The sequence below is a fragment of the Serinus canaria genome, chromosome W (genome assembly GCF_022539315.1).
Source record: "Serinus canaria isolate serCan28SL12 chromosome W, serCan2020, whole genome shotgun sequence".
Lineage (NCBI taxonomy): Eukaryota > Metazoa > Chordata > Aves > Passeriformes > Fringillidae > Serinus > Serinus canaria.
This window is the reverse complement of record NC_066342.1, coordinates 18,213,853-18,232,878: the sequence shown is the minus strand read 5'-3', so window position 1 is coordinate 18,232,878 and position 19,026 is coordinate 18,213,853. Positions and strand designations below refer to the sequence as shown.

Sequence of the window (19,026 nt, the reverse complement as noted above, 5' to 3'; positions counted from 1 at the left end):
GCAAATTGTGCAAGCCTGTGCCAACTGTCAACAGGTGGCACCCTTGCCTGCCCTCAGAGTTAATCTCCGGGGACTCCAAGCTCTAGAAATCTGGCAGACTGATGTTACACATATTCCTGAGTTTGGTAAGTTGAAACACGTTCATGTTATGATTGATACCTTTTTGACATGTATTTTTGCCTCTGCACATACAGGTGAACACGCAAAAGATGTCCAGTTTTACAATAATAATTCTTGTGATGTTCTTATGTCTGAGACATGGCACACGACAAACTCACGTTGGTCATCAGCAAACAGCACAATTTATTGTCCAAGGCTTTCTTTTATAGCCCATTCAAAACTCCTGGATTGAGACAGGTCATTAGTCTATCCATGTGCCCCCAGATCCTGAATCAATAAGATGCCTGCATCCTAGGAGAGCTCCCATTGGCTATGAGCTTCTGTCAGTCAGCCCAGAGGCCGGTTCATGGAGCTGAGCTAGGCTGCTTATTATAACTTGATTAATACTAATGCAACATCTCAGTTTTCTCTTTACTAAAATTTGTGATCTGTTCTCTGTCATCTATCTGTAGGAGTCCCTAGCAAACAGGGTGACAGAAACAGCGTGGTTTTCATTTGCATGACTTATATATTACTGAAGGTGCAGTATATTGGTTTAGAGTCTGTAGGTAAGAATTTCTTAGTGTTTAGGTTACAAATCATAGCTTATTTTACCAGCAACAAGCTACTTAACTCCTAAAACTGTTGAAGAAAGTCTAACTACTAGAGAAAACTATTTGTAAATAGAAACCTAGCAAAGCAATTTGTAAACAGAAAACAGTCTGTAAACATGAAAACTAGTTTGTAAACAAAGCTGTAAGTTATCTTAACTCTGAACTGAAATTAGAAAACCTTGCAACACTCAACTTTAGTACTGTAACAAAAAACAAGCCTAACAGATAAGGCAATTCATAAATTATTAGAGTCCTTACATTAATGGTTATTTCAAAAGTCACAGATTTCTATGAGGCAGTTATCAGTTGTTTTGGTTACATGGCTCTGTAATGTCTGTTGGAGGGACATCGGGCTGGTGTCTGTGGTTTTCAGTGTTCATTGTAATGCATTTACCTTGGTTTTTTAGGCAGCTGAATTATCATAGGATCATTGTACTCTTACATGATTCATTGTAAAACATGAGAACATGATATTACTTGACTCAAAAGGGAATATGTATTCACCCCAACCTTTTTTCCCCTTTTTTCTTTGTATACTAAATAAGAATAGGAACAAAATATTGGCTTTGAACAATATTCTAGTGTAAGAAAATTTTGTTAACATGAATAACAGTGCAAGCAATCTACTTTTTCCCTTTTGTTAAGAGTTATAAATTTTGTTATTGACTTTAACAGGTGACTTTAAGTTTTAAAATGATGATAGGTGATAAATACTTGGTTAGAGACTTTGTAGTTGAAATTTGCCTGTGAAGTTAGTAAATTAATATTCTGTTTATGTGTCAATGGACCTAGAATGTTAAGATGATTATATTCTTTGAATCTTCAAGTTTGATCTAGAAATAATGCAAGCAGGGCTATTAGGAATACTAAGAGACGAATTATTAATATATATCCTACAATCTCTTTGATACACAGCACCCCATGCCTGAGAAAGGAATGTAATACTTTCTTAATAACTTTAGTAAAAGCAGCTACCATAGGCTTAACAATTTTGATTTTAATAAATGTAAACAGTAATGACAGATATTGTACTATGAACTCTAAGGCATATTTAACAAACAGTTGTACAATTTTGTAATTCTTTTGTGGTACCTTTTCAATATTTTAACTTTCACCATATGTTATCAGTTTATTATAGTTTTTGGAATATGGAACCTTTCCTATTGTCGAAATACCAGAAGGCAAGGTGTCTGTGAAGTTTTGTTGGGGTTTGATTGGTAGAAGCATCCTGTCTGGGCTGGAGCTGTTAGGATTTTTTGTTTGCTTCTTCATCGCTAAATCCTCTGCTTGGGCTAGAATAAAGGGATTCAAACGTGCTTGGGTTTGTGGGTCTTCCATGGGGGACAGTCCTATAAGCTGAGAGATCCCTGCTGCAAAACATGGGTTCTGCTGTGAAGCTCTTGAGCTTTTTAATCCCTGATCTGTATAAACTCACTGAAATAAACACGGCAGGAGATATTTCTCCCTTTTTGATACCTTTATTAAAAGTGATCAGCTCAAGGCTGGGAAGCCCGACGGATCCGCGGGCTCGCCGTCGCAGCTCCCTGGAATGACTCGGATGAGGAGTCAAATGCAGCTTTGTCCACCAGGGTACAGAGCTGGGGGTCTGGCCTCACGAGAGCAGGCAGGGGTATACACCCCCAGGATCCCGATTTTGAGTTGGCAGTCTCAGGTCTTGGCTCTAACTATCATCTTCTTAAGTTGTGGTGAGGGGCCATTAAGGTTTTCAGAGTTTCTGATGACTTCTCACCTCACCCCTGATGTCTAGAGACTACTTTGATCTCTGAATTCCATATTGGCTCGCTGGTTTGTGGGTTTATTAATTGCGTTTGGAATAGGGGCTTGCCCCATTGCATTTCGGCTCTAAACTTATCTGCATATCAACTCCTGGTTCCCTCCCCTCCACTGTCTGGGGGGATGCCATCCTCCCACCTGGCCACAAGCAGGCTGATGCTGATACAATAGAGTGAATTCTCAACCATAGATGGCTAACGACTTGATACTTAACAGGTGATTACAACAAGCAGCTAACAAAAGCACTCCTCGGCCAGAGTTGGTAAAACTTGTAATTCTACTTTTGGAAAAAAAATGGGTAACCCTTTTTTTGTTCATAACACTCACCAGCTTGATTCAAACATATATTGCACCAGACTACCGAGCAGTTTTGCAATCTGCTTCACTTCATAGGGGGTTAATTCACTAGCTGTTATAAATCAAAGCATATTTGCAACAGCAGGCAATCCTAACCCATGCTTAGCAGCTAGCTGGCGTAGCTCTGAGTGGATTTGCCAATTAAAGGGTATGTATTTGACAGGTATTGTCCCATTACCTTGCACCACTGGGAATGCTGTAACTGTTCCCTCGCCCTGTTGCCAGTTCTCGGAAGATGGTGAGCCCATGGGTACAGAAATTAGTTCAGCCTCTTCTATATCTCCACAATCTCTAGCCTTTTGTTTTACCTCTGTTCAGAAGATTACCCGGTCTCGGGTGGGAATGTTTCCTGCTCGGAACATCAAAGGGGCTGGAGCTGGCGTCAGCAGGGTTTTAGGGGCTTCCTCGCCTTGTTGGGACTTTGACTGTAGCTGCCATGGTGCTGCGGCAGTGACAGCTGCGTGTCCGGGGCTGGTGCTAGGAACGGGGCTCTGTATCATGGTGTGGGAGTTTCCTGGTTCTGGTGCGCTTCCGGGTGTGACGTAGTGGTAACATCCGGGCATTTGTAACGATGTCATCTCAGGTTCCCCCCCCGCCCCGTGTTGCAGTGGAAGGCAGGCGTGGTGTGCGGAAGCGGGGCTGTGGGCGCAGTTTGTGGGCTGAGCCAACCAGCTCCGGGCAGGGGCGGTCCGGGTGTTTCCATGGCGATGAGGGTCATGGTCGGCCCCGGTAGCAGGGGTGCTGTCCCGGGGACAGCATAGAGCTGGAGCTACGTCATGCTCACTGTCTGCCCAGCGGAAATGGCCGTTCTGTCCGAGCCCCTGCAGCAGCTGCGCGGGGCAGACACTGGGTGACATTTTTGGGGTGCTGGTATCGGACAGCCCAGCTCCGCATGGCGCTTTGGTATGGGCGCATCATCGCTGCCGGTCGGGACCCCGCCGCCCCCCTCCATCTCGCTGTGCGGTGGTTCCTCTCTGTGTAGGGGGGCTGCGGGGGACGGTTCTCCCGGGAACAATGCCGATGTGGGGGGGTTATTCAGTGCAGCTCGGCCATGTGAGGCGGCATGGCCGGCCATTGTGTTCAGCCACGTACCTTTTAGGCTTAGAAAGGTACTGTCATCCATGAGAAATGCGATGATTGACTCTCACAATTAATAGACAAATACAATGTATTTAGGTTAAGAAAAGTTTATAGATTTAGAGTTATGTTTAACCCCCTCGCGTGGTTATCAAGGGACATCTGGGGTTGGGACGTTTGGGAGGGTCGGCTTGTTACTATGGCAACATCTGACCTCCATTTAGGATTTGAGGAAGCTATCTCCACCCCTGGAGAGCGAAGAAGGGGTCGATGGACAGAATCTTGGGAGGGGTTAGAGGGTTAAAAAGGGAAAACCTCCATTGTGAGGGGGCTGAGCACATGGAGGGAGAAATCCTTTGCTCCCGTAGCGCTGTACCCTTTTTCTCTATTCAGTCTTCTGTTGTGATTTTTATAAGGTTTAATAAACCTTCCCAAACTATGAAAAAAAAGTAGCTGTTTCTCACAGTACGCATTCCCCCCGAAAACTCATGTGGTGTGTTTTCCTCCCCAAATAATTCAGTATTTAATAGTCTTATTAAAATGAAAAAGAGCCTCCACGGTTTTATTGCTCTTATTGCGTTTTCATCACCTTTGGATGCTGCTGGCAGGATAATTTTACCCATATGTTTCCAGATATTAAAGTCAAAAGCAGTGTCTTTAATTAATTTAAATCCATAGCATTCCGACCAGTTAATTAATGCTGATAATGCTTTTTCATCATAATCTGTTGTAAATTATCAAATCGGCAGCCAAATTTATAAAAAAAAAATTATAAATTTATTAGATCGACAACCGGATTGAATATAATAAAACCGCCACAGCCAAGACAGCGTCAACCCCAGACTTTGATGCTGGGTGAACCTGGTTCGGACGGACGTAGTGTCAGCGTCTCCCCAGTGGTTCACCCCGACTGCTTCAGGTAGCCAGTTTATATACAGTTTATTCCGCCTGAAGCAGAAATGACATAAGATTTCTGTATGTCCCTTCATATGTATAACGGGGACTATACAGATCCAGACCCGTACAAAAGTCAGTCCATAGGTTTGGATGGCTGTCTGAGGTCCTCGAAATAGTCTTCTTTTCACTTGTAACCAGGTCGCCCAGTCCTCCATGTAATCTCTTCCAAGTGCAGTTCCTTGAATGTTCTGGACATTTCTGGGAAATGGCTGCTTATTGCAGGAGAAGGACTCATTCATTCTTTAACAGGCATGATTTTATCTGGGCGAGTCTGAGAAATCTTTGAATAGAAAGAAGGCCCTGCTTCTGGCCATGGGGGTCAGAGGCATGGTTGGATCTTATATTTTTTATATAGTTACAAAGCATGAATTATCTATATCATATACTACAATCCCTCCCCATTTATTTCACCAGTTTAATTAATGCTTCTAATTTATTAACTTTTCTATCTCTACCCATCACCATTGAGGGTTCCTCACAAATGGAATACCTCTTATACTATTCAGTATTCCCCTTGTGGGATGCCCTGATACAATCTACTACTCCTTTCTTCAGTGTTTTGCTTCTCAAACCTTGCCAATGCTTCTGCAGCATTGCTGGCATACTTTCTCTCCCCTAACCGCATGATCTTAGATGCATCACCTCCGGAAGCTCCCTCCGAGTCTATAGGAACTATTGCAATTTGCATTCCCCTGACTACGGAGTGGATCAGTCTAATAAACATGGAATCACAGGGTAGGAATAGGATCCCTAATAGAATATAATCCCAATATTGCTGAGTGGAGCATGCCTGGGCTTGTCCGGTCTTAGTGCTCAAAGGTAGCAGCTGTGGTTTTTCACCTCAGAGACACCCTTGGCTGGCTGGGAGTTAGGCACTCAGAATGAGTCCAAGCAAAGTAGAAACTCAGTTTACCTCTAGTGGAAAAAGTTCAGGCGATGGTGAAGAGAAAAGAGCGGATTCTGCTGGAGGGTTAAATCCAGAGTTTATTCCAGGGTCACAAGAGTTCTGAATCTTTGCAACAGCTCCAACAGAATACCAACCCCATGGTTCCAGTGCCTTTTAAGCCCACAGGGAGGGGGGAGGGAGAGGATAGGTGGGCCACCAACCAAGTGGGAGGGGGAGGGTCTCAGGGGACAATGACACCTGGACAGGCCAATGACCCCAGGTCTGAGAAGCATCTTTTGAACTTCTGCCAATCACATGACGCCCTTACTGGAATGTGGAACTTGACAGACAGCAATTAGGAAGAGGGCAGGGGGAAGGGAAAGAGGAAGTTGTAACAGCTGAGGGACAGGATATAACTTCATACCACAACAGATCCCGGCTACTGAACAGAGCACAAGAAATATTATTTTGTTCCACCATGCTCCATCGAATAAATTGTCCCACCATGAGGACTGCAAAATAGAATTCCATTTTTGGACGGGGACATGGGCCACCTTTTTTATTTCGGCCACCAAACCTCTTATGGTTTCCCCATAATCATCAATCTCAATACAACATTCCGATTCATTGAATTTCCCACACACTCCCTCTTCCTCGGCCAGCAAATAGTCTAGTGCTATTGGATTCTGGTACACAAAAGCCTGTACTTGTGTGTGCTGTCGACTTAGTAAATCCAGGGCTTCGGAGGTGTGATTTGATACAATTTCCATAACTGCTTGCAATCTGATCAGCCTGTTCAGTAGGTAAATCGGGGTCCTATACCCATAGCTTCCATCTTGTGCCCAGGTGGCCGGCCCATAATAATTGATTATTCTTGCAGCTGGCCACTCTTCTTCCCCCCAAGCTTGTTTCCCGCTTATCACTGGTATTATCTTCTTCAGACTCCTCCTCTCCCTTTTCAAGGTCTCGTATAATGGAGCCCCTAACAGATTGCTTTTTGTTCTTGGGAGAGTAAAGAAAACTGGTCTGATCATACCTAAAGTGCAAGACCCTTTCCACCTTGGGGGTAATTCACTGTATGCCTTTTTTCCACAGATCCAATAAATCCCATCCGGGGCTTTCCATTTAATGTTTACTCTCCCTGGGTCTCCCCAAAATTCTCTCACACTTTCCAAAGATTGGAAAGGGTTGGCTCCTGGACTTTGGACCCAGCATAACCCTAATCTTTCGTTCCACTCACAATTTGTATCATTTTTCAGGCTCCAATACCCCAAAGGAGGGGCTGGGTGCCATGCCTAGCTTTTTGATTCTGAGTTCACCGTCTGAGTAGATACACACAGAGTATATCCCACCATTTCAGTGTATTCTCCTCCCTCCCAAATGACACAGATTGTGCTAATCACCCTTTGATCCAAAACCCACCCCTCAGGTCTCTGTACCAATTTTGAGACCCTCGAGCTGTCCCATTTCAGAAGTATTTCTGGAGCCAAACCTTCCCCTTTCCAGGGCCATTTCTCATCAGATTTCAGCCCCCCACAAATTCAACAGTTCAACAAACCCAATTCTGTTGCAGTTTCTGGAATTAGATCAATGAATAAATTCCTGTCTGGGGAAGGTAATTCCCCATCAGCATATTGTTTTTCTAATACTTTGTACTGTTCGCTTAATGTTTTTAACCTTTTGTCCTAGGGTGACTGTTATCCCCATTCGTGTGTATGTAATTTATGCTGGATATTATGTTCTGTGCCTTTAAGACTGGCAGAGTGAGAGTTTTGTTTTGGGCCTCTTATCAGCCACTCCGCGAGACATCCAGATAGCACCAGTGCATGTTGCTGCTTTTTTGCTTTTTGCCCTGCTTTTTGCTTTCACTCTTGCTTCTGCTTCGCTTCTGCTCAGCTTGCTCTTGCTTTTTTTCCCCCCTTCTCATTAGTTACTTTAGCTAAACAGTCCAAATTCCTTTATGGACTGTCTCCCCACCCCGTTAGACCTGCTAACTGCTCCAGACTAGGATTTAGAACACAGAGAGAGAGTTTACACCTTGTGACTGCAGCAGCTGCCTCAGCACCGGAGGGACTGATAACAGAGCAAACCCCCAAGAGAGACTTTTCTGAATTTGTCATCTTTTTCAGAGCAGTGGAAGAGTGGTGTCATCCGGTATTGTTCATTGTGTGTGCTAAGAGGTGCTGTGCTTGTCAAATAAACAGGTTCTTTCCACCTCTCTATGAGGAATTCTTCCCGAACCGGTTGGAGGAGAGGCCGTGTGAGTTTGTTTTTAGAGAAGCCCTTTTTCAGTATTCTCTCCCAAATTTGCCCTAAACCAGGACAAATTTTGGCGCCCAAAGCGTGGGGCTCGAGAGAGAGTAGAAAAACCCGGTTTTGAGTGCATTTTGGTTGCCATTATTCTGTGTCAGTATAAAGAAGTTAATAGCCATGCTTTTTGAATTCATAATGTGTATTAAGGTGAAGGCTTGCATGCATTTCTGGTCAATAGGGTTTTTTGAGATCTTAATACCTCTATGGTCCCTTGGTTTATTTTCTTATCCAGAAATAGCTCTTGTATTGTCCCTAATACGTAGCTTTTACAGCAGAGGGGCAGTGACCAGAATAGCTATCCTGCTGGGCTTGGTGGTAATAGCTTGTAAGAAGTTTATAAACATGCTGGAGTCTGCTCCAGGTGTGAATAGTTCATGGCTATGGTTATGCATCCAGCTTGTTAGAGGAAGAGCAGGGGGTGAGGCTTTTCAGCCCTTGCTTTCCTTCTTCTCCTCTGAATCTGTTGCATCACTATTAGAGAATGTTCAGTTTCCCCTGAATGTTAGAGACCATCTTTCTGGTACTCAATCTAGTAAGCTTCCTCTATATAGTCTGCTGCATCTGTAGAATGAGGGCTGAGATTTCTAGACAGGCTGATGAGATCCCTGACTCAAGAATAGACCCAGGTGTAGAAAATCCTAAGTAGCGTGAGAAATAAGAGAATATGAGACAAATCCTGAAAGCATTCTCTGACCCTATAGTCTGAGACTTGCCCCATGAACAAATTCAGAACCCAGCTGAGGTGGGGAAATATCTGAAAGAAAAGTACCAAGATGACCCTAAGGAGAAAAAGATCATTGCAGTGAGCTGGGCCTGAGCATATGCTTATCGCACATTGCTAGATACAGTTGGGCAGCAGACAAAAGCAGGGGGGCAGAGATAAATCAGCTGCTATCCTGCTCACTCAAGCTGCAGCCAACACCCCAAGCTCAAAGACAGCAGCCAAGCTAGATAGTGAGCCTAAGCCAGAAGCTAAACCAATAGCTGTTGCTACCAGCACTAGAAGAGGAAAATGCACAGGCAAGACCAATCGACCAGTAGATGATGATGATGATGATGATACAAGAGAAAAACCCTCAGCACCTCCTGATGTAAAATCAGAAGTCAAAGCAGCAGGTGCCAGATCAGAAGCCAATATGGAGTCCTTTTCCCTGAAGGACCTCTGTGACCTAAAGAAAGATTACACCTGGCAGCCTGATAAATCCATAATTAGTTAGTTAGTCCGTTTCTGAGATGCTGCAGGCGAGGCCACAATTCTGGATGGCACTGAAGTGAGGCATTTGAGATCCCTGTCACATGATCCTGTCATCGACCAAAGAATGATGAGAGGAGTTAATCCTCACAGCCTCTGGGCACGGGTCTTAGACAGTGTTGCACAAAGATACCTGTGTGCAGATGATCTTTATATGCAGCAGACCCAGTAGAAGACCATAGAGCAAGGGATCCAACGCTTGAGAGAAATGGCAGTGGCAGAGATTATCTTCTCAAATGATGTAACAACTAAGAACCCAGACTTGGTACCATGCACGGCTGTGATGTGGCAGAAACTTGAACGACTCGAGCCACATGAATATGCTTCTGCCTTAACCATAATGAAGCGAGATGAGAAAGATAAGACCGTGCTAGATTTGGCGAAGAAGCTCCGAGCATATGCAGATGCTGTGCATGGCCCAACACATGCCAGAATCGCAGCAGTAGAAACACGTCTGCAGAAGTTAGAAGATAAGATAGAAGAGAATCACAAAAAGCTCAGAGAAGAGATTAAAGAAGACCTTCTCCAAATCTCAGCAGTACAGATCAGAGGTCCTAGTGCCCAATACAGACGTTCCCCAGATGGAGAGAGAAGGTACACGCCACGAGCTGAGCTATAGTTCTTCCTGCGTGATAGTAGAGAGAACATAAGGAGATAGGATGAGAAATCTACTGCTGCTCTGGCACGACGAGTACGTAAATTGAAAGAAGTCAGAACTCAGAGAGGGTGTTCCACCAAAACAGAAGCAGCTCCAGTTGCCCGTAGTCGAACTGCCAGATACGATGATGATGATGACATGTCCGATCCCCTTGAAAGAACATCCAAGACATATACCCAAAGAAAGAAGCATGACCAGGCTTAGAGGGGCCCTGCCTCTAGCCAGGTAGAGGCTAGGGAAAATCGTGTTTTCTGGTCTGTGTGGATTCGTTGGCCTGGCACATCGGAACCACAGGAATATAAAGCTTTGGTTGGCACTGGTGCGCAGTGCACATTAATCCCATCGAGACATGTGGGGACAGAGTCTGTTTCTATTGCCGGTGCAACAGGGGGATCCCAGGATTTCACTTTGGTGGAAGGGGATGTGAGCCTGACTGGAAATGAGTGGAAGAAACACCCTATTGTGACTGGCCCGGAGGCCCCATGTATTTTGGGCATAGATTACCTTCGAAGTGGGTATTTCAAGGACCCAAAAGGACTCAGGTGGGCATTTGGGATAGCAGCTGTAGTGACTGAGGGCATCCAGCAATTGAATACTTTGCCTGGACTGTCAGAAAATCCATCTGCAGTAGGACTTCTGAAGGGAGAAGAGCAACAGGTACCAATTGCCACTTCCACAGTGCATCGACGGCAGTATAGAACCACTCGAGATGCTGTGATCCCCATCCATAATATAATCCAAGAGCTAGAGAGCCAAAGAGTAGTCAGCAAGACCCACTCACCCTTCAACAGCCCCATTTGGCCTGTGCGTAAATCTGAAAAAGAATAGAGATTGACAGTAGACTACCGTGCATTGAATGAAGTGACTCCACCGCTGAGCGCTGCTGTGCCAGACATATTAGAGCTCCAGTATGAGCTAGAGTCCAAGGCAGCAAAGTGGTATGCCACTATTAACTTGCCAATACATTTTTGTCCATTCCTCTGGCAGCAGAATGCAAGCCTCAGTTTGCTTTCACCTAGAAGAGAGTGCAGTATACCTGGAACCGACTGCCCCAAGAGTAGAAGCACAGTCCCACCATCTGCCATGAACTGATCCAAACCGCACTGAAAAAGAGTGAAGCTCCAAAACACCTCCAGTATATTGATGTCATCATTGTGTGGGGGAACACAGCCACAGAAGTGTTTGAGAAAAGACAGAAAATCATCCAAATCCTCCTAAGAGCTAGTTTTGCCATTAAAAAGAGCAAAGTAAAAGAACCAGCTTGTGAGATTCAATTCCTAAGAGTGAAGTGGCAAGATAGACAGCGTCAAATCCCTACAGATGTCATTAACAAAATCACAGCTATGTCTCCACCGACCAATAAGAAAGAAATGCAAGCTTTCCTAAGTGCCATAAGCTTTTAGAGAATGCACATTCCCGAGTACAGTCAGATCGTGAACCCTCTTTACCTAGTCACCCGCAAGATAAACAATTTCCACTAGAGCCCTGAGCAACAACAAGCTTTTGCCCAGATCAAGCAGGAAATTGCCCATGCAGTAGCCCTTAGTCCAGTCAAGACAAGACCAGATGTAAAGAACATGCTCTACTCTGCAGCCGAGAACCGTGGCTTGTCCTAGAGCCTTTGACAAAAAGTGCCTGGAAAAACTCAGAGTCAGCCACTAACATTTTAGAGTCGAAGCTACAGAAGCTCTGAAGCCAACTATACTCCAACAGAGAAAGAAATCTTGGCTGCCTATGAAAAAGTCCAAGCTGCTTCAGAAGTGATTAGCATGAAAGCACAACTCCTCCTAGCATCCCGACTGCCAGTGCTAAAGTAAATGTTCAAAAGCAAAGTTCCTTCCACTCATCATGCCACTAACACTACATAAAGCAAGTAAATTGCCCTTATCACTCAGCGCACCTGTATAAGTAAACTGAATCGCCCTGAGATTTTAGAAGTAATTACAAATTGGCCCGAAAGTGAGAATTTCAGTATCACAAATGAAGAACCAGAGCCAGTGACACGACCTGAAGAAGCTCCTCCATGTAAGCAACTGCCACCAAAAGAAACATGCTACGCTCTTTTCACAGACAGTTCCTGTCGCATCATAGAGATGAACCGAAAGTAGAAAGCAGCCGTATAGAGCCCCATACAACAAGTCGCTCAAGCTACCGAAAGAGAAAGTCACCTTGTGACTGCAGCAGCTGCCTCAGCGCCGGAGAGACTGATAACAGAGCAAACCCCCAAGAAAGACTTTTCTGAATTTGTCATCTTTCTCAGAGCAGTAAAAGAGTAGTGTCATCCAGTATTATTCATTGTGTGTGCTAAGAGGTGCTGTGCTTGTCAAATAAACAGGTTCTTTCCACCTCTCTCCGAAATATTCTTCCCAAACCTGTTAGAAGAAAAGCCGTGTGAGTTTGTTTTTAAAGAAGCCCTTTTTGAAGATTCTCTCCCAAATTTGCCCTAAACCAAGACACCTTTCCTGTTCAATTCTCTGTCTCCTCGATTCTGACTCCCTTCATTTCATTTCCTGAGTTATTTCTTTCATTTTTCCTTCAGGATCCTCATTATCTTTATTGTTCACAAAACAAACCATGCTATCATATTGTAGGCACACCCTGTCATCACTTGCCAGTGCCACATCAAATATGAGTGGGTCTTTGTTCCGGGTAATCTTATTGTCAGATTTCGTATTCTTTGTCCACCAGTACATTTTCCCATTCATTGTGCATATTCCCAGCCTTGCACTATCATAGCACAAAGGGTTCACCTGGTGTCATGGTTTGAGCCTGGCACAATGCCAGTGCCCCCACGAGAATACCTCTTTCCGTGGTATCTACTGTGAGATGTGATCAGAGACAGAGCAGAGCAGGCTCCAACTTAAGATTGAAAGAAAAAAGAACTTTATTAACCTAAAACAAGAGAAACACACAGAACGCAGGATGAAAACCTTCCAAATTTCCTCCTCCTCCCCCCACCAAATTTCCAATTCAGTTACCACCCCTTAGATCACCCACTCTCAGTCCATCACCACCCTTTAGATAATCAATTCTCAATTCCTTGAGAAGAGAGGAGTCCCTCTTGCACCACAGACTTCCCCAGGAAACAGTCGAAACTTCTTGTGTTTCCGTGTCACGTCTGGCACCGCCCGGAGAACATTTTGCCATCGTGACCTCTTCCTTTCATGTCCAGTGCTCTCACCACTGCACATGGACCAGAGCTGCTTCTAGGGCTTTTCCCTTTAAAGATGCTTCCTCCAGTTCCAAAAAGAGCACAGTCCCTCTCCTTTTGGGACACCTGTCCCCCCCAGATTTCACCCCCTGGGGCTGAGGGGTCTCTTGAACAGACATCATCTTCCTCTTCTTCTTCGAGGACGGAGGGCACCACCACCACCCTCCTCACCCATCGTCTCTGTTCACACACTCTCACATCACCGCACTCTCCTGGCTCTGAGCCATTGCCTCCCCCTAGAATGCAGTCTCTGTGTCACAGGAACTCAAGGGTTCTGTCATGGCTACCCAAGAAAAGTCCAGCCAAAGGCCACTCCATCATCTCCTCCCACCTAGGATTCTTCTCAACTTCTCTCAATCTCATCAACTTCAGGAGGAATCAGCATTTGGCAGGTTTCCGTCATCCACAAGAAGGGTTAAAAGTCCCAGGCTCTGCCGGTTTGGTTCATGAACTCCCATGGCTGGCTGCCCTGCTGGGCACCCCCCCTCCCCTTCTCCTTCACGCCAGCCACGCTATCTCAGGCACAGGCTGCTTTCTCTCTCTCTCTCTCCCTCTGGGGGGCGGGAAATGGGGGATGGCTGCCCGAAGCCCTTGCAGTGCAGTGCTTCTCCACCCTTCGGCCCAGGCCTGGCCTACCTCCCTCCGGCCGCATGGCTCCCCTCCCCCCCCCCCGCCCAGCTCAGAGCAGGGCAGGGGAGTGTCTGTTCTCTTCCAGGACCGGAACCCAAAAGGAAATTCCCCTGGGAGTTCACAGCTTTTAACCCCCTGTGTTCTCAGAGGCGTATCCATGCCCTCAGTGGACAAACCAGGGGCCAGTATTAAAATCTGAACACCAATTGGCCTGACCACACCATCACAAAAAAACTTCATTTCCTCTCAAACCACGACACCTGGTGATATGCAATAAAGATTGACTCTGTCTTTCCCCCAACCCGCATAGTTCTATTACATTAGTCACAAATGGGGATTGACATCTGTTCCGTGTCTCATTTTCTCCTTTGGAATCGGTGACCGTTTGACTGCCCGTTCCTTAACCCCACCTCAGGACTGATACATCAAATCCCCATTTCCAATTCACACAATTTCACCCGAGTGCCATTTTTCCAACAGTACCTTCCAGTTCCTTTGAGACATTCCTCTGGGGCTTGGTATGCCGAGTGTCTCCCGTTTCCTGTGACTGGGACCACCTGAGTGCATTTTCCACACTCATCCACGGAGCTTTCGTTTCCGTTGTTCCTGGGGATCTCAGTGCTGACTCTGCGTCCTGCACATGACTAGGCTCAGGCCAATCAGGATTCCCACTAGGCGTACTCCTCTGCCTTTGCCTCCACCCCCTGGGGTGCCACCAGCAGTGAGTAAGACCATCTTTGCGGCAGCAGCAGTACTCTTCAGGGAAGACGCCCTCAGACCTAGCCGCATACCTCCTCTAAAGGGGCCCCACCGAAACACCCTGATTGCATCGGAACTGCATGGGACCCTGATTGATTTCTGGCACCCCACATCCAGGATTTCTGCTTGGGACCTAAGCTTCCCACACACCCCGTTTTGAAAAATGCGAAACCACTCCTGAGAATCTAATTCAATGATACCCAAACTGGTGGCTAAGGTCAGGATATGGTCAGTCAATTTGAGTTCTTCTTCTAAACACTGGGTGCACAGTCCCTTTGGCCTCTGTCCCCTTCTGCAATGAATCACAAAAACCCCTTGACAATATTCACACTTAAAGTGTACAAACGGACAGCATACACAATCTGACAGTACACAACTTATCCGCTCATTGTTGGTCATTTATAAGGATGTTGGAGTCGATCTTCAAGTCACCGGGGGAAGAAGTGACCCTCCAGTCGGGTGCTTCCTCCTGTTGTTCAACTTTTTTCACCCTAGACGCGTGCGTCCAGCCCTTCTCCTCTGTCCGAATGGCCATGTCTGTTGTCAGGAGCACAAGAAAAGGACCTTCCCAGTGAGGAGAGAGCGGTGCCTCTTTCCACACTTTTACAAACACCTTGTCCCCGGCTGGATTTTGTGAAAAGCAAACCCCAGAGGAGCACTCTGTGTCACTATTCCCTGCTTTCAAAGTTCCTGTAAATTTCTCTTGATCGCAACCAGGTATGGTTGAATCTGACCATCCTCAAATCTGGGGTGTCCCACCGGCATTCCATGCTTGTATGGCATTCCATATAGCATTTCAAACGGTGAGAGCTCCGTTTCTGAATGAGGCATGGTTCAGGTATTAAGCAATGCCAAGGGCAGACACTTCAACCAGGACATATTTGTTTCCAAAACTTATTTAGATAACTGTGCCTTCAGAGTTTGATTCATTCTTTCCACTTGTCCTGAACTCTGGGGGTGCAACGGAGTGTGGTACTCCCATCGGATGCCAAAGGCATCAGCCATTTGCTTAATAACCTTTGATGTAAAATGTGTTCCCTGATCTGAATCAATGTAATTCACTACCCCATATCGGGGTACAATTTCTTCCAACAATTTTCTGCCCACCGTCTGGGCCGTTGCTCGAGAGCTGGGGAAGGCTTCTACCCAATGATTCAATTTATCCACAATCACTAATACAAATTTGAACCTTCCTACTTTTAGCATCTCTGTAAAATCAACTTGAATTCTTTCAAATGGTCGGTACGCAATGGGGCGACTCCCCAGGGCAGCCTTTCTGGCTCTTGATTTGTTTACCTTTTGACAAATCAAACACCCTTGTACCTCTTGTCTTGCCAATTCATAAATTCCCTTGCACCCGAAAATTTTAGAAATTGTTCTGCCAGGGCCTGTGCCCCGGTGCATTTCCTTGGGCAATTTTCGTAAAATACTTCTTGTAAATCCTCTGGAGACTAATTCCCTTCCATCAGGTAACCTCCACTTACCTTCCTTCAATTCACCTCCGATCTTCTCATAACATTCAATTTCTTTTTGGGAGAGCTGAGGGGGATCGTCAGGGGTTTCTTCCCTTTCAATCTCTGGGGTACTTACCACCATCAACGCCACGGTTTTGGCCTCCTGATCTGCCAAATTGTTCCCTCTGGTTCGGAACTGAATTCCTGTCTGATGCCCCTTCACATGGACCACTGCAATTTCTTCTGGTCCTCTCAAAGCTTCCAGAATTTGTTGAATAAATTCCCCATGCATCAGTTCCTTTCCCCTCGTGCTGATCAGCCCCCTTTCTTCCCAAATTTTTCCAAATGTATGAACCACCCCGAAGGCATACCTTGAATCAGTGAAAATTGTTCCCTTTTTCCCTTCCAGTCTTTTCAATGCCCTCAAAACTGCATACAATTCGCATGCTTGTGCAGACCAGCTTGCATTCAGGGGACTTGCTTCTATCACTTTCCCTGTCATCCCATCCACGACCACGTATCCTGATTTTCTTTTCCCTTTGATCGCTCTGCTTGACCTGTCTACAAACCACTTTTCTCCTTCATCTAATTCCTCTTCTGTAGCAGACGCAGGGCCGGCTACGGCTCCGTGGAGGGATGTTTAGAGATAGGTATTTGCTGAGTCATAGGAATTGAACCAGAAGTCCTCACTCTGGTCCTCCAGGCCTGCTTATCTCTCTGTGACCCCATAGGCTAGTTTCCCTAACCCTTACAATTGGTCAGTTTTCAATCCTCCCTAACCCTATAAAAGAGGCTGTCTTGGCCCATTTCTTTAGAAGAGCAGCTTCAAGACCCTCCACGAGACCCTCAGAATAAACCATTGTGGAACACTTAGCCGCCTTCTCCTCTCTCTGTCGTCTGCCTTCCAGGAGCCATGGCCAGCCACAGCCCCTACGAGCAAGCTAAGAGCTGAAATCATAAAAGAGCTGATTTTCACTAAGAGCTGACAATCTCTAAGCTTTCTAAGGGGCTACGGCTGTGCCGCAGTCTGGTCTAGGGCACCCCAGACTCCAGAGGGCTGAGATGTTCAGTTTTGAGACTGCTTGCCTAGGGCGCTTACCCTTCAGGGAACCAGCTGTCCGGCTAAGAAGTTAGCCCCTGTAGCTTCATTTATTTTACACTCTTCTTCTAAATCCTCCCTGATCTTGGTTTGTACCTCGACTATCTCCACGCAGTCATGAACCAATTTCTCTGCCGCCTCTCCAAACAGAAACTGCACAGGGTTCTGTGCAGTTGTTGTTCTCAATTCCAAGTCCTGTGAATGAATCAAAATGGCCTCATATTTTAGCAACCTTGCATCTGTGAGCCATTTGTCCGCTTTCTGCTGTAGTATGCCCTGCACGTTGTGCGGTGCAAATACTACTAGAGGTGCCCCAAAGGTTACTTTCTTCACTTCTTCCACTAGCAAAGCCACTGCCACAATTACCTGCAAGCACATGGGCCAGCCCCTGCTGACCGGGTCCAAAAGCCAAGACAAATACCCCACAGGCTTCCTGATCCCCGCCCAGTCTTGTGTCAGCACCTCGTGTGCTGTGTGGTTGCTAGCGTCCACAAACAACTGAAAAGGTTTCCTGATATCAGGGAGGCTCAGCACCGGCGCTGCCGTGAGTGCCTCCTTGACTCCCTTAAACTCTTCCTCATCCTTCTGTGTCCATTTGATCCTGTCTGTGGTGAGTTTCTCATAGAGAAATTTCACTTTTTCACTATAACTTTCAATCCACTGCCAACAATACCCCAACAACCTCAAAAGCTGCTGTACCTCTCTTTTTATCTGTGGGAGTGGTAAGGCAATAATCCCTGCCACCCTCTCTGGGTCCAATTTCTTTTTTCCCATTGTTAACCAATGTCCCAAATATCTGACCTCCGGCTCTGTGAACTGCAATTTTGATTTTGAAACTTTCAATCCCTTTTCTCCCAAAAAGTTGAAAAGCCCAATTGTGCTCATTCTTACCTCCTCCTCCCCTTTTCCTGCAACCAACCAATCATCTACGTGCTGTATAAGCTTTGTCCCCTCGGTGGGTACAAAATGACTTAAAACCTGCTCAAGTGGCTGTCCAAATAGGTTTGGAGAATCCATGAAGCCCTGAGGCAACGAAGTCCACCTGAGCTGTTACTTTCTATTCGTCTCTGGGTCTTCCCACTGAAATGTGAAATAATGGCAACTGCCCTCATCCAGGGGGCACGTCCAGAAAGCATCCTTTAAATCAATTACTCTGTACCATGGGGGTCAGAGGCATGGTTGGATCTTATAATTTTTATATAGTTACAAAGCATGAATTATCTCTATCATATACTACAATCTATATCCCATGCCATAAGAGAAGCCTTCCATACTGTGAAAAATGTGTATTTTATGATTGGCTTTTCGCAAATATTAAAATGAATATTATACGTGTTGTGTTAGAAAGTAATGCTGTATTAATTCTCTTAAGTAGTGTGTTAAATATAGTTTTAGGTTATAAAAAAATGTTAAATTAGAAACGATGCTATGTAGGATATTTTTTTAAAGAAAGGACTTGCAGCGAGATAGCAGCCACAAGACACCTAAATCTTTCAGAGAAAAAGAATTTATTGCCCTCTTATCAGAAGAAACAAACTTCTTCCCGCCTCGAAGGCGCTGTTGTGATTCAGAGGAAGAAGTTGATGATGACCAGACAGAATCCTGTGTTTGAATGGAATTTATGCATCATGTATGAGGTGTATGAATATGCAACAGGCTAATAAGGGCTAATCCTTTGTTAAGGATTCTGGGCTTATGCTACCCAGAAAAAGGTACCCGGACCTCTGTAATTGTTTCTATTGTCTCATTTTGTCCTAATTCAAATTGTCCAAATTATTATTACTCTGATTGTATTACTATTTTTATAACAATTTTATTACTATTAAACTTTTTAAATTTTAAAAACAAGTGATTGGTGCTTTTCAC

General features: G+C 45.3%; 1 protein-coding gene across 1 annotated transcript in view; it reads left to right on the top strand.

Annotated features, from left to right (window-relative positions):
* LOC127060974 (Friend virus susceptibility protein 1-like) overlaps nucleotides 1-19,026 on the top strand; it is a 1,102,452-nt gene that overhangs the window by 448,081 nt on the left and 635,345 nt on the right. The window contains exon 2 of the mRNA XM_050986421.1: nucleotides 7,715-7,938. The gene's annotated coding sequence lies outside the window, so the exon portion shown is untranslated. The remainder of the gene's footprint in view (nucleotides 1-7,714; nucleotides 7,939-19,026) is intronic.